The sequence below is a fragment of the Nyctibius grandis genome, chromosome 16 (genome assembly GCF_013368605.1).
Source record: "Nyctibius grandis isolate bNycGra1 chromosome 16, bNycGra1.pri, whole genome shotgun sequence".
NCBI lineage: Eukaryota > Metazoa > Chordata > Aves > Nyctibiiformes > Nyctibiidae > Nyctibius > Nyctibius grandis.
In genome coordinates this window covers 11621646-11645720 of record NC_090673.1, presented here as the reverse complement: position 1 = coordinate 11645720, position 24075 = coordinate 11621646, and positions in this window count along the sequence as shown.

Sequence of the window (24075 nt, the reverse complement as noted above, 5' to 3'; positions counted from 1 at the left end):
CCAGCACAGCCCTAGGCGACACGGAGCCCTCCCTGGTGCCCAAGGTTCCCCTCCACTGGGGTCAGATGCTGGGAGAGCCATGCCCTGGCAGATGCTCTCAGCAGGGTCCCGTGGGGGACCCAGGGACAGCCACAGCCTAGCAAGGTTTATTCTGCACCCCAGGGAGCAGGCACTTTGGGCCCCTCCATTCACAGCGCTTAAAACGGTGGTGGCGAGGAGGGTTTCTCATCAACATCACCAGAAGAAATCCCTCAGGGTGAGGTTTTGCTCTTGAGTCCGTCAATCAGTGTGAACCCCCCTGCAACTCAAAGGTAGAACTTTGCACATGAGCGCTGGCACACATCAAGAGCCAGTCGACACCCTTCGGTGCCCAGGGAAAGTCCGACTGTCCAGGCTCTCCCCGGGCTCTTTCTCAGCCTGGTTTCTCTTGATCTCTTCCCCCAGAGATCTGGGCTCTGCTGTCCCATGCAAGGCACAGCCGGAGCATCTGTCCCCAAGAACCAAGGCGAGAGGAGGTGGCACGTCACCTCCAGAGCAAGTACCAGCACTCCTCACCTCCAAAAAAACAGCAATCACGTGTTCCTTCCACCTATGTGAATGGACTAAAAATGCCCTGGGCAGGGCTGTGCCACCCCGCTTGGCAATCAGCTTGGTCTGAGCAGTCTCCAGACGCAGTTGCAACAGCTTAAACATCACATTTATGGATCCAACATGACAGCGAACACTTTTCCTTTTTTTATATATATTTGGATTAAGTGGGAAAAACAGACAAAGCCCTTCCCAGCCCAGGTGGGATCACTGAAACCCGGGGCTGAGCCCGCAGCTTGGGCAGGCAGAGAGAAGTGCAGCTGGGGGGGCAGGGGGTGTCAGCCACCCCACCGCCCCGGGGCCACGCTGCCCTCCCGGCACAGACCGGCTCTCCCACACCGACATTCAGCTCCGCTCGGTTCACTCCAGCGCCAGTCCGATCGGATCAGGCCCAACAGGATTAACCACATAACACGGCGCCAGTGGAAGGCAGATTTGCCATTTAAAAAGAAACACACCCCCCAAAGTCTGTGTTAAAGGAACTCACTCGGTTCAAAAGTTGCCTCCAAATTTAGGTTTCCTAAAATTAAGATTTTGTCTTTTTTTTTGTAAAATAGAATTAGAGCCTTCATAATAAATTAATAATCAAAGGCCCACAGAAATGTTTCCATAAACTATTTTTTTAATTCCAAAGGAAGCCATTTGTTTAAAAGAAGCAAGTGTTCCCCTGCAGAGCCGGCACTCCAGTAATTGCAGCATGATGATAGAAAATGGGGCTGGATAGCAAAAATAACTTAAAACTATTCTAAACAACCATGAAGCTGAGTCATCTGTTTCAAAGTCCAAGTAGAGATATCCCAGTGACAGGGCCCACAGAAAATGCTAAGGTGCATAGTTAAAAGGGGAGGGGAGAAACAAAAACAAACAGTACAAATACTACAAATTCCTTCAGATACTATTTGTGACAAAAGATGAAAGCTGGGATTTTCATCCTCCTTCCAGCATCTCAACTGCAGCAAAGCTCAGGGTTCCCTCACGCCGGGCACTGCGCACCAGGCACCCCTGACGCAACGGTCCCACAGGTGTAAAACCAACACGGATACCAGAGCTTAGTGTTCCTCTGAAAAAGGTAAAGGAAAAATAAAGGCACTCTCTCCCCAGCTGGTATCAGCCAGAGTAACCCCACGAAGAACAGGGGAAGGAAAGGCCAAACCCTGATCTCCCAGTCTTTTGTACTCCAGCCTTGCTTGTATACACTGCTATCACGTTACAAAATGTGTAAGTCAGTCGCTGTATGAATGGCAAGGTGCCACCCGCATAAATACGTTCGTATCGGACAAAGGATCTGTCCACATGTCAGGATCTTCATTAAAAATGAGTTTGTAAGCACTTCCCCTCATTCTTTTGGTTCATTTCCACAAAAAGAAAAATATAGCGTTGCGTCAAAGTTGCAAGGACGCCCAACATGAGACCCAACCAAGCGCTTGGAGCGTCAGACCAAGGCAGCTGTGCTTTCGCAGCGCTCCCAGCTTTCCCAGGCTTGTCAAGGCACAGGCTTGAAGTGGTGGCATTTGATCCTGGTAACTAGCTTGATCCAGTGATGGGTACATCTGGAGCACAGCCCAGTGTGAGTGCAGTAAGGCCATGGGCAGAGCACAGCGGGGAAATGCAAAGCCCAGGCAAGAAGCTGGAGACGCGCTGTGTGCAACGGCGAGCACTGCACTGCACCACACCACGGGTGCCCGGTGGTTGTGGGAAGCAAGTGTCACAGTCACTGAGAATAAACCCATCATGGCTATTTAAACACAAAGTTGCAGGTATGGCACCATGCTCTGAAAGTTTCTCAGTGGGTGTTGCTGGACATGGGCAATCATGAAGGGAAGATCTTCAGCACGTTGCTTACGTGTGTTCCCTCCAAGAGGGACAGAGCTTGGCAGACCTGGTCTTAACGAACACAGCCAGTTTGGTACACCCTGCTGCCAAGACTAATTTAAAGCTAGCTCAGGTAGACTTGGGCACACAAGACCGCAGGGATTGCTCACATCAAGTTGACAGTGTGGGATGTGAAAGTCAACTGGAAGGTGCTTCAAAGCAGCGTGCCGTGAACAGCAGCGTTTCCAGAGCTGCTTCGTGAACGGTTCAGCCCTCTGCATGTGAGCAGCCACGGAGAGAGCAGAGCAGGAACCTCCTCTGCTGTCCTCCCACACCCTGGGGCACTATCTTGTGGCTGGGGCTCCAGGGACAATTCAATTCCCCTGAGATTTCACAAGCAGTTGACAAAAGCAGGAACCCTGGAAGGAGGTGACACAATGATGGTAAAGCCTGTGGGAACAAGCAGCCTGTTACGACCAAGGGACGAGTGACAGTGACAAACCTTTCCTCGTGCATGCTCAACAAAGGCACGCTGGAAACCTGGTGGCCATTCCTGCTGCCAGCACCCCCCTCTCCAAAAACCATTTCAGACTTCTCTTCTCCTCCTCCACAAGATCCGACCGCCTTAAATTCTGCCTTGCGCTGCTGTAACAAGGGAAGGGCTCTTGCTTTCTGCTTACTGATGAGGAACCAACGTCCAAAAAAAAAGAGCACGGATTGGAGGCAGACAGAGTTTGCAGGGAGAGGCCATAGCTTTTATCAGGCCAACTGACAGAGCCGGAAAAACAACAGGCTGAATTTTGGGCACAACTGGCTTTCTTCAAGGTCTGTACGTGTTGCATGCAGGAGAAGCCTGTAGGTAAGACAGGGTGTTCCATTTTTTTTTTCCTAAGCTTCACCCTGAGTTAAAAACACCACTGGCTGAAGGGCTGGAAAAAAGAGTAAGTTCAAACAGGATGGCATCTAAGAGGGGGATTTCCAAAAAGGTGGGGAAGAAACCATCAAAGCAAGATTTCCAAAGAGCTGGGTGTGGGGGGTGCTGTTTGGGCAGGGAAAGTTTTCCAAGGTCTGACTCCAGGACAACTTCAAGACAACGATACTGTCAATGCGTGAAACTGCCTCAGTCCCCACTCCTCCAACAAGGGTCAAGGTAGGCAGGTGACTCAGCTGGAGTTAAGAACAAAGCACAATGGCAGATCTGAACCTCATGTCCCTTTTACACAATGCTCTCATTGTAAAGAAGTCGCAAAGCAAAACTTACTCCAAGTCAAGATACATCTATTTTAACTTTTTTTCACCAGACAGAGGCATGAAAGGGACTGAACACATGGAAAGTCACAACTTGCAGCTTGATAACCAACAATTCCATCCTCCACCTCCCAATAGCCAGGCAGAAAGACTTTGGGCTTTATCCCAAGTCATTGCTGGAGCATGCAAGAACTGTCTACATCTGACGTTACAACATCCCCCAGGCTTTGCGGAGTCTCTAGCAGCACTGCCTTTGGGGGTCAGATGCCTGCTGGGTCTGATGCCTGGCTGGAGGGATGAAGGTCCCTTCATTTGATAAAAGAGCACGCAGGAGATGATGGGTTGTTCCCTAATGACAAACACCATGTAGATTTGCCCAGTCTCACCCAGAAGACTGCTCCCTCTCATGCCTAAAGTATGTCCTAAGCTGTTACCAAATTCACAGGTCCCGCAGTCTCAAATGCGCTTGTCCTCTGACTGCCCCAAGAAGTGAGGCAGCACTTATCTGTGTTTCACAGATGGGTCACTAGAGGCAAAGACAAAGCCCCAGCTTCCTTCTGCATAAACTCCTCAAAGCCCCAGGTTTGAGGATTTCATGGTGTTCAGGCACCTGAACCTGGGTCCAACGTCACCCAGAGCAAAGGACTAACCCCAAAATCCCAGAATCAGGGCCAAGAGCCCTAACCACTGGCCACCCTTGCCACGTCTTGACCAGCTGAGATTGCTCTCCTAGGTTTCATCCCAGCCTTCATGCTCCGGACTGTCTCAGAGGAGTAGCTTGTGCTGCTCACAGAACAAAATTCAGCCTTTGATTCCATTGGCACTTCCTCCATTAGTTGCTTTGAAGATTAGGGCCAGAACCTTAAATTGGATTCAGAAGCTGATGGAAAGCCAATGGAGCAGCTTGAGCTCCTGGTGACCTAGCCCTCTGGGGAGGTGAGCGGTCATGCTCTGCACCAGCTGGACCCACCACACTGCTTCTACTTTCAGCTTCTGCTACAAGGAACAGAAGCACAGTCAGCTTGAGCCAAGCAACGGCATCGATACAGTGGACAAAATTGTCTCCAAGCTGGAAGGAAGAAGGCAGCGTTTTTGGAAACATTGCCTGGTCATCACAGCTGGCAAAGAGGCCAGAAAAATTGGGATTCTCCAAACCACACCCCCAGGTCAAGGCATCACAATGACAACAGAAGGCAGGGTGTCACCACGGGCTTCAAAGCCTCATGTTTTCCAGCCTGCTTCCCCTCCATCCTCAGCTTCACTCAGCTGCTCATACCTGCATCCCACAGCAGCAGCAGCTCTAGTGGTTGTGCCAGGTGGGAACAAGAAACATGTCCATAACATCTTCGTCTCCCCTCCTGGTGAGGAGTCCCTCTTCTCCCATCACCACACAGCCCCAGACTGCCCCTGGCTTGGGGATGCTGGGCAGCAGCAAGAGCAAGGTCTGCTGGGGGTAAGCAAGTAGCGTGGAGGCCAAGAGCGTTGGGAACATTGAAAGCAGCTCAGAGTGGGAGCATACAGGCATGGTTTTGGTTCCTCTGTGTGTTTTTCACTGCACTAGTTCCGCAACCATGGTGTTAGGAGCTGCACACGCACAAACACGCATAAAGGGACCATCTTTGCTCTGATCTGTACAATTTCAGCGCTGAATAACGCCTGCGGAGTTCTGCACACAGAGCTCAGGCTCCAGGCTCTCAACAAAACATCCATCCCCCCTGACTGTGTCCCCCTCCCTGGCCCTCCCAGCTGAATTTCACCTGCACCAACCACCCATCCCCGCAGCATCTGCTGGGACAGGTCCCTTTGCCCAAATTCCTTCAACCCCTTTGGAGCCTGCCAACTCGAAGGATGCTAAGGGGGGAGGCTCATGGACCACAAAAAGCCACAGCTCCTCTCCCTAGTCAAGTTGAATCCTCAAACAAGGGAGGAGATCCACGCATGCCCAACTTGCTTCCAAAGCATCTCCCTCCTCCAGGACTCAGGGCGCAGGGGCAGCAGGACACTGTGCCGTGAAGTGACACGCACCGAGGTAACATGTGGCACAGTCACAGCAACTCTATTAATTTAAGTTAATTTCCTGCAGTTCTGTCTTAGTTTTCCAGCAGATTCAGGACTTGAAGGTTAAAGCGTAACCTTGTCTCAGTAGCTTGCTATTCGCTCCATGCAAATGTCTACCTACAGCCTGGTAATTACATGCATTTCCAAAGAGCCAATCCGCCGTCAGCCTGACAGATACTGATCTTCCCGTTTTATTTTTAGCTCTGTGCTTCCCCCTCTAGATGCAAAAAAAAATTCTGTTTGTTCCATCTTTTGCTGCAGCCTCTTTTTTCCCCGGCTCGCCAGCCAGCTCCCGGCTCAGCCGGGCTGGAGCAGGGAGCAGCGTGGGGTGGCAGGTGGGGCAGGCACTGGGCTCGGGGTGGGGGTCCTGCACAGGTCCCCATGGGGGTGAAAGTGGGCAGCCGGCTCCTTTGGGGCCACCCAGGGAATTTGTCTCCTCTGGCAAAGGGTGTTTAAATGAGAAACTCAAGTGAGACATAAAGAGCTACGTAGCCCTTTGCAGGGGAGTGCACGCTTTCTCTTGGGGACGTCTTCAGGTCGTGCACATCCAGCCAGGTCCCAGCCAAGAGAAAAGGGGCCAAATCTGGTAAAACTTAGCCACGTGCTGGTGGCTCTTCAGGACTAGGATTTGTCATTGTGGCAAGCTGGGTGGCTTTCCCGGTTAGCCACACGGGGCCACCCAGAAAGAGGAGGCAATGCCGGGAGGGCAGGCAGCAGAGGCAGGTCAGCCATGCAAAGACAAGGCTCAGTTGATGCTTCCAACCCCTAAAATGGGCCCATGTGAGACACAGTGTGTGGTGCCACTGAGGTCAACATGCTGCTCTCCTCCACGAGCTGCTCTGGTGGCTTTGGGGAGGAGGCAAGGTGTGCACACCACTTATTCATATCCTCCAGAAGTTTAGACCCCCGGGGCAGCCCACTACCAAAGAGCGGCCCCAAAAGGCTGGTTGTAAATCATGAGACTTGGAAGAAACAAGGATCAGGTTCTTCTGTGCCTTTCCTTTTGGAATAAGCCTGGGAGTGGGGATGGGTTGGGCTTTGAGGGGTGAGGTCTGCATGCCTCTCTCCCCCTCTCTCTCTTAAATGCATATTTTAGATTTAAACTAGAACAGATTCGCACAAACTTTAGTCATGTGATGGGGAAAAAAAGACATGGAGCCTCAGAAGTGGCACGCGCGGAAAGGGCTGGCTGTCAGCACCGCGGCACAGTGGCCAAACGCACCACGGGCTACGCCGGCCGTGGGCCAAGGTTACAGCTCGGGGACACGAAGGGAGTGAGGAGTGTTTGCACAGAGCAGAGAAAGGAAACCTGCATGCAGGGAAGCCACATAATAAAATGCATTAAATGAAGAGAAAGAGGAGAGGAGCAGGGATGGGATAAAGCAGAGGGAAGGGTTGAGTGTGACAGTTGCAACCTCTATGGGACTCCAGTAAAAGCTGGCAGAGCTGGGGCTGATGCATCACCCAACACTACGGACACCCCTGCATTGGCTACCCTGGCTCCAGCCCCAGCCACATGGGAATCAGAATTATGTCTCATACCTGCAGAGCAAGGATTGCTTGTCTGGTACTTCTAAGGGTCCTCCTAGTCACTACGGCATTAAAAAAAAAAAAATCAAGGAATTATTCCTACATCATTTTACATTTCCAGGGGAATCTCTTCAAACCTCACCAGCGATTTCCCTCCTTGAAGTTTTGTAGCAAATAAAGCACACAACACTCAGGAGCAACTTGTCCAGCAGCCTTCAAACATTTCCAACAGGCGGGTTTGGGCAGTTAGTAGGAGCAATGATTTTACAGAGATCTGGGCTCCACTGTCCCAGTTTTCCCCTCCCACGGCGCCTAACCTGAAGGTCAATCTAACACACGACCAGGGGAGCAGGAGCCATCCTGGCAAATGGAGCTGGCACTGGATGAGACCACGGGACGACAGAGCAGCGAGCACGAGGGGAAGGGAATTATCCCCGTTACAGAGCTGGGAGAGCCAAGGAACAGAGCTTTCGCTATTTACTGAACAGCCCACGAGCTAGGCAAGAAGCTCAGGTCCCAAATCCCCATCCTTCTGCACCAAAATAAATAAACCAACCAACCTGCCTCCCATCGAGGAGCAGCTGGGGAACTCCAAGGGAGCTTTTCCACCCTCCACACAGACGCAAGCCCCAGCTGAGCCCCGCGAGAACCAGTTCTTCCGATGCCAACAAGTTCAGCCAAAGGAATTCAGGGCAAGCGATGAGAAATGGACGGTGCAAACCTACTCCTTCACCACGATCCTGCAAAACATCTTTAAATGTGAGCACTTCACATAATTGTGTTATAAACAATTGAGACCTGGCACTGCCAGCCGTTCGTTTGAGAGTCGCTTTCTTGCTGCTGGCTCATTTGGGAATTCTTTTTTAACCACTATTCAGTCTCCATTCTCCTTTGTGCGATTCAATCATTTCGTTCCCACCTTAGCTTGAAATTTCAAAGGCTGGGTACCCCCAAGCCCCTTTCCTTGCGTTTACACCCTTCTTTTACAGAGAACGACAACAGTCTTTGCCACACATCATTTAACCGAGGACTGCACCCAGGGCTGCAGTTGTTCTCTCACGTCCTGGACACCCCTGCAAAGCACCCAGCAGAATCCAGGGCCTTAACTCTTTTAACCTCTCCTCCCACACTCACCCCTCAGGCTCCATGTCATTGCGGTGCTTTTCTCCAAATCCCCTCCCAGTGGGTTTACACTCAAATGTCATTGCAGCGCCCAGGCTTGGGCACTGGGAAACGGGGCTGTGAGTACAAGCGAGAGAGAAAGAACCAGGGTAGTGTCTCCAGGGCTGTCTGACACGTGGCCTCAGCAGCTGTTGCCCAAAAAATATCAAAAGGCAGATCTCGCGCTTACACAAGACAAGCACAACAGAAGGTGTTAGCTTTGCTGTGACCACAGCCGGCTTCAGAGCTGGGTCTTCACCAATGCCAGTTTGACCAGTGCTTACACTGCACTCTGTGGTGACATTTATTCCAAGTCTTCCAGCTCTCCAGCTGTTCTGCAAGAAGCTCTTTCCCTCCCGATCTCTGTTGCAGTTACATCCACTTGCCATTTCCCAGGTCGCATGGTTATTTCTGCCCTCTTACAGCTGATCTTCCCAGGCTTTCTCTGTATTTCTTCCTTCCTTGGTATTTTTGGTTTCTCTGTCTTTCTGCATCTAATGAACACACTCACCATGATCTGGGAGAGGGCTGTAAACAGCAACATGGACCATGCTGAGCTAAATCCCACGGCAGAGGATGTGACCTGCTAAATGAAGCTGGGGCTGCAGTCAGACCCTTGGACGGGTGCTGGGTGCTCCCTGTCACTCAGTCTACTCCTGCTTGCCTACTTCTTTCCTTTACAACATCTCACTGCAGCATCTCAACCCATGGCTGCATATATCTCCAGCGAGATGTCCGGAGGCACTGGGCAGGACTCACCATGGAGCGTTGTGTCCATCGAGCTCCCCTGGGCTGCTCAGACCCACGACAAGCCCTCCTGCGTGCCACGCCGTGCTCCTTCCCACAGCCCTGCTACCTCCTTCAGCACCAGCTCAGACCCCACAGGAGCAGATGTTTAACTTCAGGTGCATTGCTGGGGCCATTAAACACCACCTCTCTCCCAGTGCCAGGCCCCTTCCTTCGCTAGAGACTCCTACCACGTTGCCAGATGGAAATTGCCCAGTTCAACATATTTTTCTCCCTCCATCCCCCTTGCCCCAGGGTTTCCCACCCTAACCCATATTTCTCCTATGTCCCAGGCGAGAAGTGAGCTCCTGCCCCATGACAGGGATGTCTCCAGCCTGCCAACAGCACATCCCAGCACCAGATACGTGGACTCAATGGGAGCCTTTCCCCTGACTTCAACAGCCTCTGGCTTCGTTCCCCTATTCCTCTTGGCCTCTCTATTCCCTCACGGGTTGCTTTTCTATCTGGGAGCCCATGATTGTATCTGACAAGGTCTCCTAATTGTCTCCACTGATTTTACCAGAGACTGATTTTAAAAGCAGCTCAGTAACTTAGTCACTTCAATATCATTGCTGAATCCAGCTCCCTCATTTATTAATGGGCCTACTTTTGCTCTTTCTCCCCTGACATGTTTTCAAAATCCCTTTTTATTTCTCTTAACCCCTTTGGCTAACATTAACAAGCAAAAACTCAGTAATATTTGATACTATATGTGTATAAATAAAAGCAGGAAAAGATCTTATTCACTCCTGTTATAGCTACTAAAGCAGGCCTAGGGCTCTGGAATAGCAGCTTTACTGCATACGTTAAATATCTCCGTTACTTTATTAACGCACAGTGTTGGAATTTTATTGGACAGTTTGGGTTATTTACTTTATAAAGTAACAGGGGCATCACAAACCATGAAAAAGGGGTATTTAGTACCTTCTCCTTGAGTCTGCATCTCCACCAACTGAGGGAACACAAGCTACAAAACCAAAACCTGGTGTGCTAAACGATCTCTCTCTTTTACGAGAGGTGGGGGAGTACAGGGGAGCGGGGACAACAGCAGTTACTCTGGCACCCACACCATGGCACGTGTTTGCTCAGGAGGAATTTGGACAGGTAATTTGCAAACAGCAATCCTAGCCTGCTTCTATGGCCACAACGATGGCTGGCAAGTGTGAAGCACCACTCATCTGGCTAGAAAGAGGTTTTGGAGTGCCCCTTCCTCACAGCCCAAATCCAGAGGTGACAGCAAAGAGGTAAAATAAAAAACAAAACCCACAACTAAAACTAAAAAACACAGAAGCAGTTTCCAAGAAGGAATTTCCCATCTTTGATATTTCCATTGACTTCTCAAACATGGTTGAAATGGTGCAAAATTGTAATAATCAGAACCACGTAGCAAAGTGACCAAAAAAAAAAAAAACCACTTCCAAAAGTCTTTAAAAGAATTAAAATAATCTGGATAAGTCAGGGCAGACCTGATGAGAGGCCAGCTTCCTAACTCTGCAAGCTGGACTTTTATTTATCTGCCTTTAAATCACTGCCCCAAAGACTCCACAACCTGGGCACCCGGAGACCAGCTCCGGTTCCCTGCAGAGAGGACACTCGGAGAAACACAGGGGATCACTCAGAGGAGCCGCGCCAGGGTCCTGTCCCCAGATCTCAGCTTTACAGCTCCTGGTGCAAAGGGGTTCCCAGGGGAGCAGTGATGAGCCTGGGTGAGACCAGCTTAGGTGGCTGCGTTTGAGAGCTGTGGGACATCTGTGCTGGATGCCCCAAGCAGAAATTCACAGCATTTGCCTTTCCGATTTAAAGCTGAGGTGGGGGAAAAAAAAAAGAGGGATTTATCCCAGAAAACAGAGCAGCTCTTGAGCCTTGGCAGGGCAAGGCTGAGCCCGCATCCCAAGCACCTGCCACCCTCACCTCCTGAGAGCCATCACCCTATTTATTTGTTGCCCTCCACTCCTTTCTCGGCGGACGCTGACCTCCTACACGCTGCTGCTACTGAAGCAAGGGAGAAAATGCAAAGGGAGAAGCCAAAAGGGCACGTGGGGCTCAACGTCTGCCTCAGTTTCCCCTGCTCCAGCCAGCGCTAGTCCCTGGAGGGATGAAGAGACAAGAGGGCGGCTGGCACAAGGTGGCCTTTGCCGGACAAAGCCCTTCCCAGGGGCTGGGGGTGGGGTGCGGCGATGGGATGATCCGGGGGAGGAAGGATGCTCGGACCCCATCTCTGCCAGGTGCACAATGACCGGGCGCTGCAGGGTGAAATCCTGCCCGGCACCACAGCGATTTGGGGTGAGCTCAGGTCACCCCCCAGCAGGGCTGAGGTGACGGATGACAACATTGTCCCTTGCAAACACTTCCCATCCACTTTTTTGGGGTGCAAAACCACAAGAACCCAGACTTTCCCCATCACCCTCCACCACGCTCCCTTCTTTAAGTACAAAACTTCCCCCCACCACGTATTTTTAAACCCAGCCCAGTCCAAGCAGGGGCTGGGATCCTCTGGGTTTGTTGGTTTTTTTCCTGGGGGCTGTGATTTGAGGCAGCAGGCAGGGAGGCAGGAGCACCTGCTGCCAGTGGCTCCGGGCTGCCCGCAGACCGCAGGCAGTGAGGAGAGGGAGGGCAGGCGAGCAGGCTCCCCTTGCAAAGTCTGTCCTGTGCTGTCTAATAACACAAGGTGTCATTGTATACCCAAATCAGTGCCTGGAGCGTTATTTATAACAACCGAAACACAAAACCCAGCAGGCCAGAAACGGGAGCGAGAGATCGGGAAGTGGGGAAGCAGCCGGGTGAAATCTCCCTATTTAGCAGGATTTGCCTTGAGATTTTCAAGCTGGATTGAGGCTGGAGGGGGGGGTCGGGGGGCCACGGGAGGAGGAAAGAGAGATGAAAGGGAGGGAAGAGGGAGCTGGCAGAGCAGCGATACCTCCCTGGCTGTGGCAAGGAGACGAGGCCGTCTCCACCACGGAGCCCTGCGTGGAGCGATGGGGTCCTTCGCTCTCAGCCCCCCACCAGCCAGCAAAGGGGGGTGGAGAGAGGCTCCAGCTCCCCTGGGACTCTCTGGCTTTTACAGCTACTCTTTTTTAAAGCCTATTTGTGGCTTTTTAGCCACCCCCTCATCCCAGAAAGAGCTTTGTAGCTCAACAGCTGGCTCCAGTGGATCCCTCTTGTATCGGAATAGGCTGTATCTGCAAACTTGGCAGATGCCACCCAAAGGGACTCGCTGAGCCCGGCGGGCAGCAGTCCCAGCGCACTCCCTCGGGCGCAGCTCCTATCAAACCCAACCGGAGGCTTGCATGACCCCGCTCCTGGCAGAGGCTGAGCACCCTGAACTCTTGCTGAACTCAGTGGGAGCAGGAGCAGCTCAGCAGCGAAAGGTCCCAAACCTGCACTTACAGCATCAGGGGATGTGATCTCCTCGGGTGGGTCCAGATGTTATCATCACCGCTGCCACCCCCGGCAGCTCGTTCATCTGCTCCCTTGCATCAGAGGCTCCCGCTGTCGGCGCAGAGTCGGTGGAACAGCTCTCGGGCTCTCCTCCATGGCTCCTGGGCAAAGGCTGGCAGCTTCGCCTAAACCCCCTTTTCCCCAGCAGCTGGAAGGAAGCCGCTGCCAGACTTTCTACTGAAGCGGCTGAGGTGGGAGCATTCATGTCCCATTCTTCTGACTCACCATGGAGGTGGTAGGCAGCAGTGGGAGGGAAATAATAAACAGCTGGAGGGGGTAAAAGGGGAGGTAACGTCTCAAGGAGTTGCAGCCAGGGATGCCGTTTGATGCTCACCTCCCCTGCAGACAGATATTTAAATCTCCAGGTGCAAAAGCCACTGAAAGTTCAGGCTGAGTCAGAGCTCTAAAATTTGACCCACTAACAGGCAACAAAACAGGCCCATTAAGAGATAAAACCAAATCTTGAGTTTGTCTTGCACCGAGGGCCACTTTGGTCCAGCTTTGCTTCTGCTGAAGGCGGTGGGAGCCAAACCGTGCTCCCTGCAACCCAACCAGCGCCAAGCTACAAAGGCAAATTCATAATCCATAAAGGAAAAGGCTCCCATTAACTTGACCAGGACTTTAAAATCTCCCTTTCCTCCCACTCTATCCCAGTATTGGTCTCAGATGTTTTCTGACTCTTCATTTGAAGAGGGAGAACAAACCACCACCAAACCCACAAGGCGCAGGGGGAAGAGGTTTTCATGTTCCTTCACCCAGCGCCATCCCAGCTGCACCCGCCGCCCGCGGCCCCCCAAAGCCTACCTGCAGAATTACATTTGCAAAACTGTTGCCCGGGAAATGTGCAACTAAAATCTGTGAAATAAGCATGCCTGGAACCAGACGTTCCCAGTGTAGTTAAACGACCGTGCCTTGAAGCCTGCCTCTGCGTTTAGCCACGCTGCCACGTACGGAGCTACAAAACAAAACACTCGGCTTGTTTCACATCCCGGCCTCGGCACTGGGACTCTTGTTCCCTGCAAACAGGGAGCCCAAATTCCTTCCCTGAGGGTTTTAGGAGCGTGGCAGCAGGAGGAATGGTGAGATCGGGGCCCTACACCCACGCTCATGTACAGAACCAGTCCGAGGGCTCAAAGCGCAGGGTATTGCCTGTGCAATGAGCTGCAGCCACTCAGGAAATAAAACCCCGTCTCCAAGCAGAGGAAATAGAGAACCAAGACACTGGGGTTCCCCGTCTCTTCCACCACGCGTGCCTCTTCTCAAGGGGCAGAGCCGGTGGGGACAACGTGACCCCGGACGCCTTGTTGCAGCACAATGAAAACAAGAGCTTTCGTGGGGAACGGTGGGAGCCCAGGAAATGTCCACCGAGGGCTGCCCAGCGGAGGATGAAGCCTCCATGGCAAGCAAACCATGTCAGTCCCAAGTGGAGCATCAAGGGGGTGAAATTTGGGTCCCCTCAGCCCACACAAGGGCTAGGGACACCATCAGCAGTTATTCCAGAAGAGGGCTCGGAAAGCCTGAGCCCCACTGGAAATGTCTGACAGGTTATTTCAGAAGGGTTTGTCCAATGCAGTAGAAGGGCAGGATTTTGCCTTATTTTTCTTTCTTTTAAGATTTTCATGGACAGGAAAACATCTCTCCTTCCCCTCTCTGAGTTCGCTGTTCGAGTCTCATGCCCCGCTAGAGTAAACCACAGGACGCAGCTTTCCCACTCGTCTCTTTTCCCAGCAGCAAACAAGTTTTTACTCCATTTTTCCTTCCTGCGGAGCCTGAGCTGCATAGGAAGGTGGGCAGCAGAGAGGCAGGTGCCCACGTGAAACTACGGCTCTGCTGCAGCCCCCAACCCCTCGCTCGGAGTGCCCAGCCCTGGCGGGAGAGCGCAGGGTCGGGAGCCCCCTCTGAGCTCAGCTGCTTCCCAGGTTTCACACAGTACCTACACCTGCAAGGAGACACCGCGTGACCCAGAGGGTGTTGCCTCCCCAAGACGACCACGACCTCAAGGAATCGAATTAATTACGGCAATGTCGAGCATGACTTCATCTACAGGGACAAGTCATGTTTGACGTCCCTGCCAGCTGGTTACAGAGCTGAGGATGAGCGAAACCTGCACGGTCTCTCCCCAGGCTGGTGTATTGGCACACGTTCAGCGACGGTGCAGGTTTTGGGGAGAACAGCCTGCGTGAAAGCCTCAGCAAGCAAAACCTTACACCAGAGCATCCACACGCCACCCAGATGGAAGCCGCGTTGCAGTGTCATGCTGACACATGCAATTTGAAGCCATGGCCACATAGAAAGACAGGATCTTCCAGCAAGAGATGGCCAAGTTTCATGGAGCATCCAAGTAGGGGATGACTTAAAACTGTTGTTTTAACACAGAGATTGGGAGGTGTCCTTGGGGAATGGCAACAGGTCTCACACATGAAACCTGCCCCGACCCATGGGTTTTAGCTAGCATGCAAATATCTGATATTATTTCTCACCTGCTGATGGGTCCTGACCATGGGAGGATCACACGGTCGGTCCCAGAGTCACAGACCTACAGTCTGGAACAAGGTCTCCCTGAAGGGTCAGCGTCTCCCTTCCCAGCCACCCTGCCTGCGCCACCCTCGCTCCGGGGCTGCCCACCTCCTCCCACTGGGCAAGGCTCTGCCTCAATAAATCTAAACCAGTAACAAAACAAAAAAAAACCCCAAGCCGCTCTTTGAGGCCAAAAAAGGGTTTTGAAGCAAAGGGGAAGGGGGGGAGGTGGGGAAGGAATCTGAAGTTGCATCACTTGGAAATACCCGAGTGCTTTGGAGATGTACGTACATGTTCAGCTTCCTACTGTTTCTCCAGGAGCCTACTTGGGAACAGCAAAATGACACCAAAAGGAGCCCAATGACATTTGCCTCAAGCAGATAAAAACAGCCTTGAATTTAACCCAAATTAGCCCATGTGCAAAATACTCCCTTCCTTGGACCCACTTTGGGTTTTGGAGCTCCAGGCAGACGAGTGGGGTGAGAGAGGTTTGAAATATAAATCAATCAAGAGCCCTTTGGCTGGGCTCAAAACCAATGCAGAGATGTACTCCATGGTATTTCAAATATTTCGCAGAACATGGAACTAAAACTGGGGTTTGTTTCCTTCAACAGAAGTGACCGTGGCTCCTTCATGACAAGGAAAATAGATTGGAGGGGTAAGTCTTATTTTTAGTAAAAGTTTTGTTCTTTCAGAAAACCAGGCTACTTTCCTGCGGACAGAAGGCTGCACCCAGCTCCAAGAGGTTCCTCCTGCTGCTGCCCGTGCATACACACTGAAACCCAAGGAAAGCACTTGGACGGCGTTGCAGGTGTGATCCCATTTGGGGAGCGTGATGCCCTCAGGCGAGGCCAGTTTCTACATCAAGCCAGCACCTCTTACGGGGACCAGTGTGACTCTGGCTCAGCTGAGGGGACACGAGCCATTCAACACGCCGGGCCAGGAGCAGACCTGGCACTTCTCGCCAGCCCCAGTGATGCCAAAGGCTTTGCTCACTGTCTGGCACAGGCAGGTCTGCCTCCTATCCCCCCCTCCCAGATGGACCCAGTTCTCCAGGGGCTCCCTTCTGCAAGCAGTAAGGCAGAAGGAGGGGAAATACAAAAACTCTAGGTGTGATGCTCCATTTCCAAAGGCCGCCGTGAGCTGCCGATCCAGACTGGGAGTGGCTCGACTTGACGCCTGCAGCCTTGGGAGGAGGATCCTCGCTGGGGCCGTTCCCTCTCCCCGAAGCATCCCCTGGCCCCCGCTCCCACGCGTGCCCGGGCTGCTCCTGCCTGCACACAGCGGCTCACGCGGCAGGCGGGCCAGGTGGCTGCGGCGTGCGTGCCAAGCAGCTCCCGTCCCACCTGCAGCGACTTGTCAAGGGGGAGCTGCATCTGCCCTTTCTTGTCTGGCTTTAATCTGCCTGGGGAAAAGGGAGAAAAGGGATCCAGGAAGGGTAAACACAGCTTAGGCAGCTGCAAGTCCCGGCAACCAAAGGGCTGAGCAGGTGATTCAGAGAGCTGGGGGCCTGCAGACACCCTGTCCTCTGCCTCCCGCCGACACCTCCTGTGATGGCAGTGGCCTAGGGACTGCTGGGGGGGGACGTGCTGGCTGCTGGGGCCACAGTGCCCATCGCTAACCCAGCAAAGGCAGGACAGGGGGTCTGCGCTGCAGGGCCTGGGGTAAATTCCTGCCTCTTGCTCTGCTTCATCACCTCCCTGCAAAGAGTTATCCCACCCAAAGGACGCAGGACCCAAGACAAGTGAGGGAAAGCATTGATCCTGTACCAGAAAAGTGTCCGGCACTGCTGCAGACGCTGTGACCTCCCCTCAGACACCTCTGCAGCGTTGTGCCTATAGAAACACCACTGTCCTATCTATCTCCCCAGCCACAACTTCCTTGGTGTTACTGTGTTCCGTGGGACCATACTACCTCCATGAGCCTCTCTGCTCAACAGGCTTTACCACTAACATATCCCAGCACCAGCAGCTTCCTCACCCTTGGCAGAAAAAAAAGAGACTAGGCTCCATCAGGTGGAAGCTCATTTCTGCCTTTGCTTCCATCAGCCTTTCCACAACCCAAAAAAAAATCCTGGTGAATGAAGAAAAAAAGACCATTTTAACCTAAAAGGTGGCTGAAGGCTTTTGGTACATGAGCTGATGACTTTTGATGTGAGGTTCTTAAACAGTGCCCAGCACTGTCACAGACATCACCTCCAGATCCTCTGCTGGGATGTGGGAACCCCCAAGACAGAGCTGAGCCCCGCTGTATCCAGCCTGGGGTCAAGACCATGGGCGTTCAGTCCTCATCCAGCTGCAGAGACAGATGCTCTTGGGGGGGGAGGGAGCCTTTCCAACTCCAACCACACCACTGAAGAAGCATCCCCAGCCTTGCCCAAGACCTGGGAACCTGCCCAGCCAACCAGTCAGGCGTATTCTGCCAGGGTGAGTCAGGTCTGAGCCCAGCGAGGTGCCCCAGCGTAGGGCAGGAATGAGAGCGGTGATGGGAGCACGTGGGGCAGGTGACGGGAAAGGGCCGGACAGGCAGCGACTCCCTCAGAACTGGGCCACAGCTGAGGAGATCACGCAACATCTCCCCAGGCACAGCCGCCTCTCCCCTCTGCAGGGAGGGCGAGGAGCCAGGCCGGCCCTGTGCGTGGAAGAGACTGGCCACCCCATGCCACCCACGCGGTCCTGGGGGACGCTGGCCCCACATACAACACAGGCAGGGCCAGGCAGCGCTGCGTTGGGGCAGCAAGAGCCCCCGGTGCAAACCCAGGAGAGCCGCTGGGCTCACGCTCCTGCTCCAGCCTTTCTCAGGGTTACAGACACCCTGATGCACAATGCAGGGTGCAGTTTCCTGGCTTTGTGAGGATTTTTTTGCAGCTTGCCAGCCCTGCAAACAGTCAGAACCCCACAAATCTTTCCCCTGCCTGCCCTCTACTCTCTGAGTCAGGGACAGCCGTAACCCATTGCAACCCCTCACCCGACAGAGCTGAGGCACTCGGAGCTGCCCCAGGGAGACGGAGAGCCAGTCTGACTGGCTCGGGGCTCGCCGAGCTCCTGGGCTCACAGCCTTCCTCACCTGGGAAGCACGGGGAGACCTGTGCTCCCAGTTGCCTCCCCAGCAGGTCAGGACGAGGGCCCTTCATCGCCCGAGCCTTTGGCCTAATTATTTTAATTCCCGTCCCCACACCCTGCCCATAACAGCAGGGATCAAGACGCCTATTACAGCACACGCATTTCGGAGGCGCTGCCCTGTCTGCCAGCAGTTGGGCGGAGGCGAAGTGGCAGAGCTGGAAAGAAAGGGCTTTGCAAGTCCAGCCTATGAGGTTGAATCCAATTTCATAGGCACCGTATGTATTTGGGGCAGGTCAGATGAGAGGATGGAGCAGGAGGATCCCAGCTGTGTTTGTACCCATGCACGCCAGCGCGCCGGGCAGACAGCTCAGTGCTTGCATCCATCGCAGGATGCGAGTGCGGCCACAGCAGCAAGGCTGTGATGGGGAAAAACTCTGCCAAAAAAGTCCCATTGATTCCCAAGTGGCACCAACACTGCATGTGGTGAGGGTTTAAACATGCCTTAAACTTTTATCCTAACCAATGGGAGGGGGGTATACAGGTATGGCGAGGAAACCTGTGAGTTTAGGGAGGGAAATAACAGAATAAAAAACCCTAAAAGAATTAAATAAGAGGAAAGAAGGGCTGGGAGAAAACAAATGTGGGTAGAATAGTCAGGCTCTGGCAGCAGTTAAAACTTCCATGTGTTTAGATCCCCGAATCGACGGTTAGGGATGCTACAACAAATGTCACCTTCATGCAAGCACCAGAACTGCAATTTTCTCATCATCCTTCTTTTTCTTTCCCTGCCCTTTTTGTTCCTGTTTGAAGCCTGTTCAGAGGATAACCTGCTGGGGGCAACCCCGGTACCCAGCAGACGCTGGTTTTTTCTCCTGGGTTCCCTCTCCCCGCTCTCTTTGTCCTGCGCTCTGTCGCTCCCGCACACACCAACTCCCTGTCAAGTTTCTGGCTGATCCAGAGGGAGACGTCGGTCCTGCCAGCTCCAGCATCCAACTGCTCTTCCCGGGCCCGGGAGCTGCAGTAACCATAGAAACTGCATCCAACGCGCAGGCTCCGCCGGGGGGGCCGATAGGATGCTCAGACACATGCACAGCCAGGTAGGGATCAGCCAAGGCTCCACCAAACCACCTCCAAACGGTGCCCAGGTCAGGGAGACGGGCGAGACGGAGGGGGGACAATCGAGGTTTTTCTCCCCAAAACCTCGCAGGGATGCAGAGCGGCACCAGGAGGTGTTCTGTCTCCGGGCTGAGCGCTGACTAGCCGGTTGCAGAGCTGACAGTGCATTTTACGGCGCGCGGGGAGATCGGTGAGGTAATTGGGAGGATTCTGTTGCAAACCTTTGTCTTGGTCTGCCCTTGCATTTTATCTGCAGACTAGATGGGTACCCAGGGCTCCCGCTGGCCCGAGAAGTAATCAGTCATTAATCCTTTGGTTCTTTTTGCACCATGAATATAAACAGGCCAAATCCTATCCCCGGCTGTGCTGGGGAGAATCTTTATGTTGATGGTGCTGGCAGCAACACACATGCCTCCGAGGGCAAGATTTGGACCGGCACAGTTAGTTAATGAGCTGATCCAAACATTGCATTGTTTTATACCCCTCCCAACGTAGACATAAGCCCCGCTTTCAGCAGCACGACCCAGAGCAGGCTCGAATCACCACCACCTCTACAGACACCTCACGTCAAGCCCTTAAATCCATGCACGGTTACGAAGAGGCGCAATTTTCGGAGTCACCGGGCACAGCAGATGCTCGGTGTCTACAGGAGCCAGACAGCATCCATTTCAGCGCCAGGAAAGCGGATCGGAGGAGGTCTGGTGAGGGAGGATGGGGAAGCGCTATCTGAAGACACCCATGCACACCTCATGGGGTAGGAGGTGGCTCTGGCAGCCACAGAGAAGCCCAGGGCTAGGGACTGGGATGGTGCACGGAGATGGGCAAACATGGGAAATGGGCTGCCCAGGGAAGGGGTGGAGTCACCATCCCTGGAGGGACTTAAAAGACGAGTAGATGTGGTGCTGAGGGACTTGGGTTAGTGGTGGCCTTGGCAGTGTTGGGTTAACGGTTGGACTCGATCTTAAAGGTCCTTTCCAACCAAACCGATTCTATGATTCTACAACGGGGACAGCTTAGTGTCTTCACCAGCTGTTGATGGCATCTCTCCATCCCTCTCACTCGCCATGGACAAGGGCTTTCTGGAGCACCGCGATCCCACCGTGGGGCTTTCCTTCTCTCTGCCCCTTGTCCCCATCACCCAGCCATCATGGCGACCAGTGGAATGAGCCTCTGGCTCTTGCACCGGGACAGAGGTGCCCAGCTTGCAAGGAAGTGTAAGCACCTATGGGAAGGGGTGGGGATAAAAATACCAGCAGCCCTGCCTTTTTAACACCAAAAAAAAAAAAAATAAGTTCGCACAACTGTCAGGCTCCCTTCTTTTTTCCCCACCTCCAAGCCATAAATACTCCACAAACTCCCCACGCACAAACAAGCCGCGGCCTCCAGACAAAGAGACCCAGCCTCCGAACGGCCACCACGCGCCTATTTTGGGCTGTAACTCAGCCAGGGTGAAACAAGCGGGCTCAGCTGTCCTCCCCGTCCGCAGCCCGCAGCCGGGCCTCACCCCTGGCTCCAGCCCCTCAATGGCCCCATTGTTTGGGGCCGGGGCGGCCCATTTGGCTCCCTGACGCCCAGCAGGGTACGGGGCCCACAAAGGGCTGGGGGCATCCGCCATGGCGGGGGGGACGCCAGCCCCCAGCTCGAGGTGCCCCACAGCCCCCCGAAAGGGGAGGGAGAGGAGGGGGCTGCGTCCCAGAGAGGCTGAGCTGGGTCGGGGTCTCCTCCCTCCCCAGGGCTGTTGCGGGGAGCGTGCAGGGCGAGACATGGCTTCCACTTCTTTGCTTGGCTTTTGGGGGCTTTTTTGGGGGAGGAGGGGGAAACATGGCAAAATGGGACACATAGGATTTGAGCTTTCCTCTCCCATCCCAGACACCTGGCTTGAAATCTCCCCACGGCCCTGGCTGGCTCCCCTTGTCCTGCTGCCCATGCCAAGCTGGGGGTGAAAGCAATCCCACAGGCAGCTCCCGTCTCCGAAATGGGCCAAGGGATCGCAGGGCAGGCAGGCACACAAACCCTACAAGCTGACCCATGCAGGGACTGACATCAGGGCAGACACACTGCAGCGGATCCCAGATCTGCAGGAGATACGGGCACCCGCGGAGCCTTCCCACGGCTCAGCACCAGCCCTTGAGCTACAGCGCGGAGAGGCCCCAGCATCCTCTGCCCAGCCGGCGGCTTCAAGACTCCACTTGACACGCAGACACCTCCACCAGGAGCCGAGATTTTCTGAAAGGATGGTTGGTGTCAACATTTCTTTTTAAAATCCCAGGAGTTTCCTGTCGAAAAATGCAAGCGAAGGGCTGAAAAAAATGCCTTTCCTTGTGCAGCGTGAGGGCAGCATCCTTGGTGAGCTTCAAACACCACCCAAGGAAAAACGTTAAAGAGACTAAAGCAGCCCAAAAAGCAGCCCAAGGCATCTCTACACCATTGTTCTTTCTGGGCCAGGAGGGGTGAAAATGCTTTGGGAGCAGCAGTGGGACATCACTTTTAACTCCAACGTGACACACGAGGGACTGTGTCCTCTGCTGTGTCACATTGCTGTGTCTCGCTCTGTTCCTGTTGCAAGTGATCGCCGCAGCATCCCACCAATTCAGCCTCAGCAGCCAGGGTGATTCTCTATCAACACCACCACAGTCCAAAGGGCCTCCCGCATCAAACCCATCCCAGTACCAAACGTACCGAGCCAGCCCCATGCAGCAGCACCACCACATACTGGTTGAACTGCCAGGCGATGCCTATCGATACGAGACATGCCTTTTTTTTTTGCACAGCTCCTTTCTCCCTGCTGAATGAGAATAGCTTTCCTGGCAGCGCCGGTAGCCCACGCGCAGGAACAGCTTGCTGTCTGTACTCGAAGCAGTGAAGTCACAGAGCAGCCCGGCGCAGGCAAGCTTTGCTTTACTTAGAGCTTGAGACAACGTTATTGGTGTTTAAGTAACAGTTGTCCTGGTGCAAGGCTGGGCAGACCTGAGCAGGGATCAGTAAAGCAAAGGGTGGTTGGGATTTTCTCTCAAACACACACACAAAAGCACCCATAGGGGCAGGGAGGCCCAGACTGTGCTGATTTGTTGGAGGAGATATGATTTAAACCCTCTCCCCCTCCCAGTAATTCTACAGCTTTGCAAACGGGGCATCTGCAGCTCTCACGCTGTCCACACAGACTGCATCCGACTCCTTGATCCCAAATAATGCAGCCAAGCAGTCCCCAAGCCCAGCTGCAGCCGACACACGGCTCCCTAAAACAAGGGAGAGGGGCAGCAGGTACCTCTTCCTCACAGCATGTCCCAAGACCAGACTCGGGAGAAGACAACCCATCACCAGAGCATCATGAAGGCTGCACAGTGCTCTCCCTCCCACCATGCTCTTCTTACAACATAAAACAGTCTTTTCACATCTGTACCCCACTTTGGAAGAGTCTCTGTAATGGATTAAAGGAAAAAGCCAAGCAAAAAATCCAACTGGACCATCTCCTTCGCAGGCTTTCCTCGTAGGATTTCTCTCGTATGGGCCTGACACCTCCCTGTGCCACGCAGGCTTTTCAGCAGCTTTCATGAAGGTCAGTTCAGCTCCTTCCCTTGCATTGACCTCCTACGGCTGCCAGTGACCCACCTCTCAGCTCACAGAGAAGGATCTAGCCAAACAGCCACTTGCTGCTGAAGAGCTGGAAGAGCCCTGTGATGGGCCTTGCGAACTCAAGAGATGCTCTTGTGAAGCGAGTTTTGCAGGCTGGTCTGCCCCAAGCCCTGCTGGAGGCAGCGGCAACAGAGCACGCTCCTGCCAAAACCCCTCTGGTTGCCCCTTCCCCTGCAAAACCCAGCTCTGGATGCTCAGGCCACCCCAGAAGGGTTTTGTTTGCTCTTCCTGAATCCAAGCATCCAGGAAACAGAGCTTTAGTAGCAGCAAGCTGGATGATGCTGTTTATGTCTCTTCTTCAAGTGGTTTTGCCCCAATAGCCTGGAACCAATGTCACCTCCAGCAGCCCGTCGGACAGGGCAAGAACCCCACGCCAGATCTCTGCTCTGACAGCTCCAGGAGATGATTCACCGAAGAAATATTCAACCCAGGGTCTCCCCGTCCAGAGGGAATACCCCGTGATCTGATCTCTCAGACACTATATTTTACTCAGCATTTAACACTGGCAAAACACTTGATAGGACCCAGAGGGATTTCTGCATCTGCTGATCCGCTGCCTCTTCTCTCCGTTCCTTTCCAAGTTTTCATTGTTGCCTTGAATTTGACTTCTGCCTCCTGCTTTTATGGTATGATGCTGATACGATCACAACACATCTCCCCAGAACTTTTAAACCTACTGACCCACTTCCAGCCAAGTTTATCGGGGCAGGTGGAGACCTTAGAGATAACATTCCTGCAGCCACAGAGAGCTATCGTGGGACAGGCTGGGGTTCAAATTCTGCTCAGACATCATACAATGCACATAGAGCAAGACACTACGATTTTTTCCCTAACCACAGGGAAACAAAACAGAACAAGCTTCAGAATTGGAGCTTGTGGTTTAAAACCCAACTGCTAGACAAAGCTGGAGGAATCGGGCTTTGCAGGCTCCAACCCCCGCAAAGCAGCACTTCAAAGCCTTTCATCTACAAGGCCAGAAGCGAGGTGAGACCCCGAGCTTCAGGCGTTTGCTGGAGGAGCTGTTTCAGAGCCGGCCACATTGCAGCAGCCACAGCACTAGATAGATTTAGTAGCAGAGAGGTGGGTGACGCTACAATCACCGTAGATACGTACCCCAGCCCAGAAT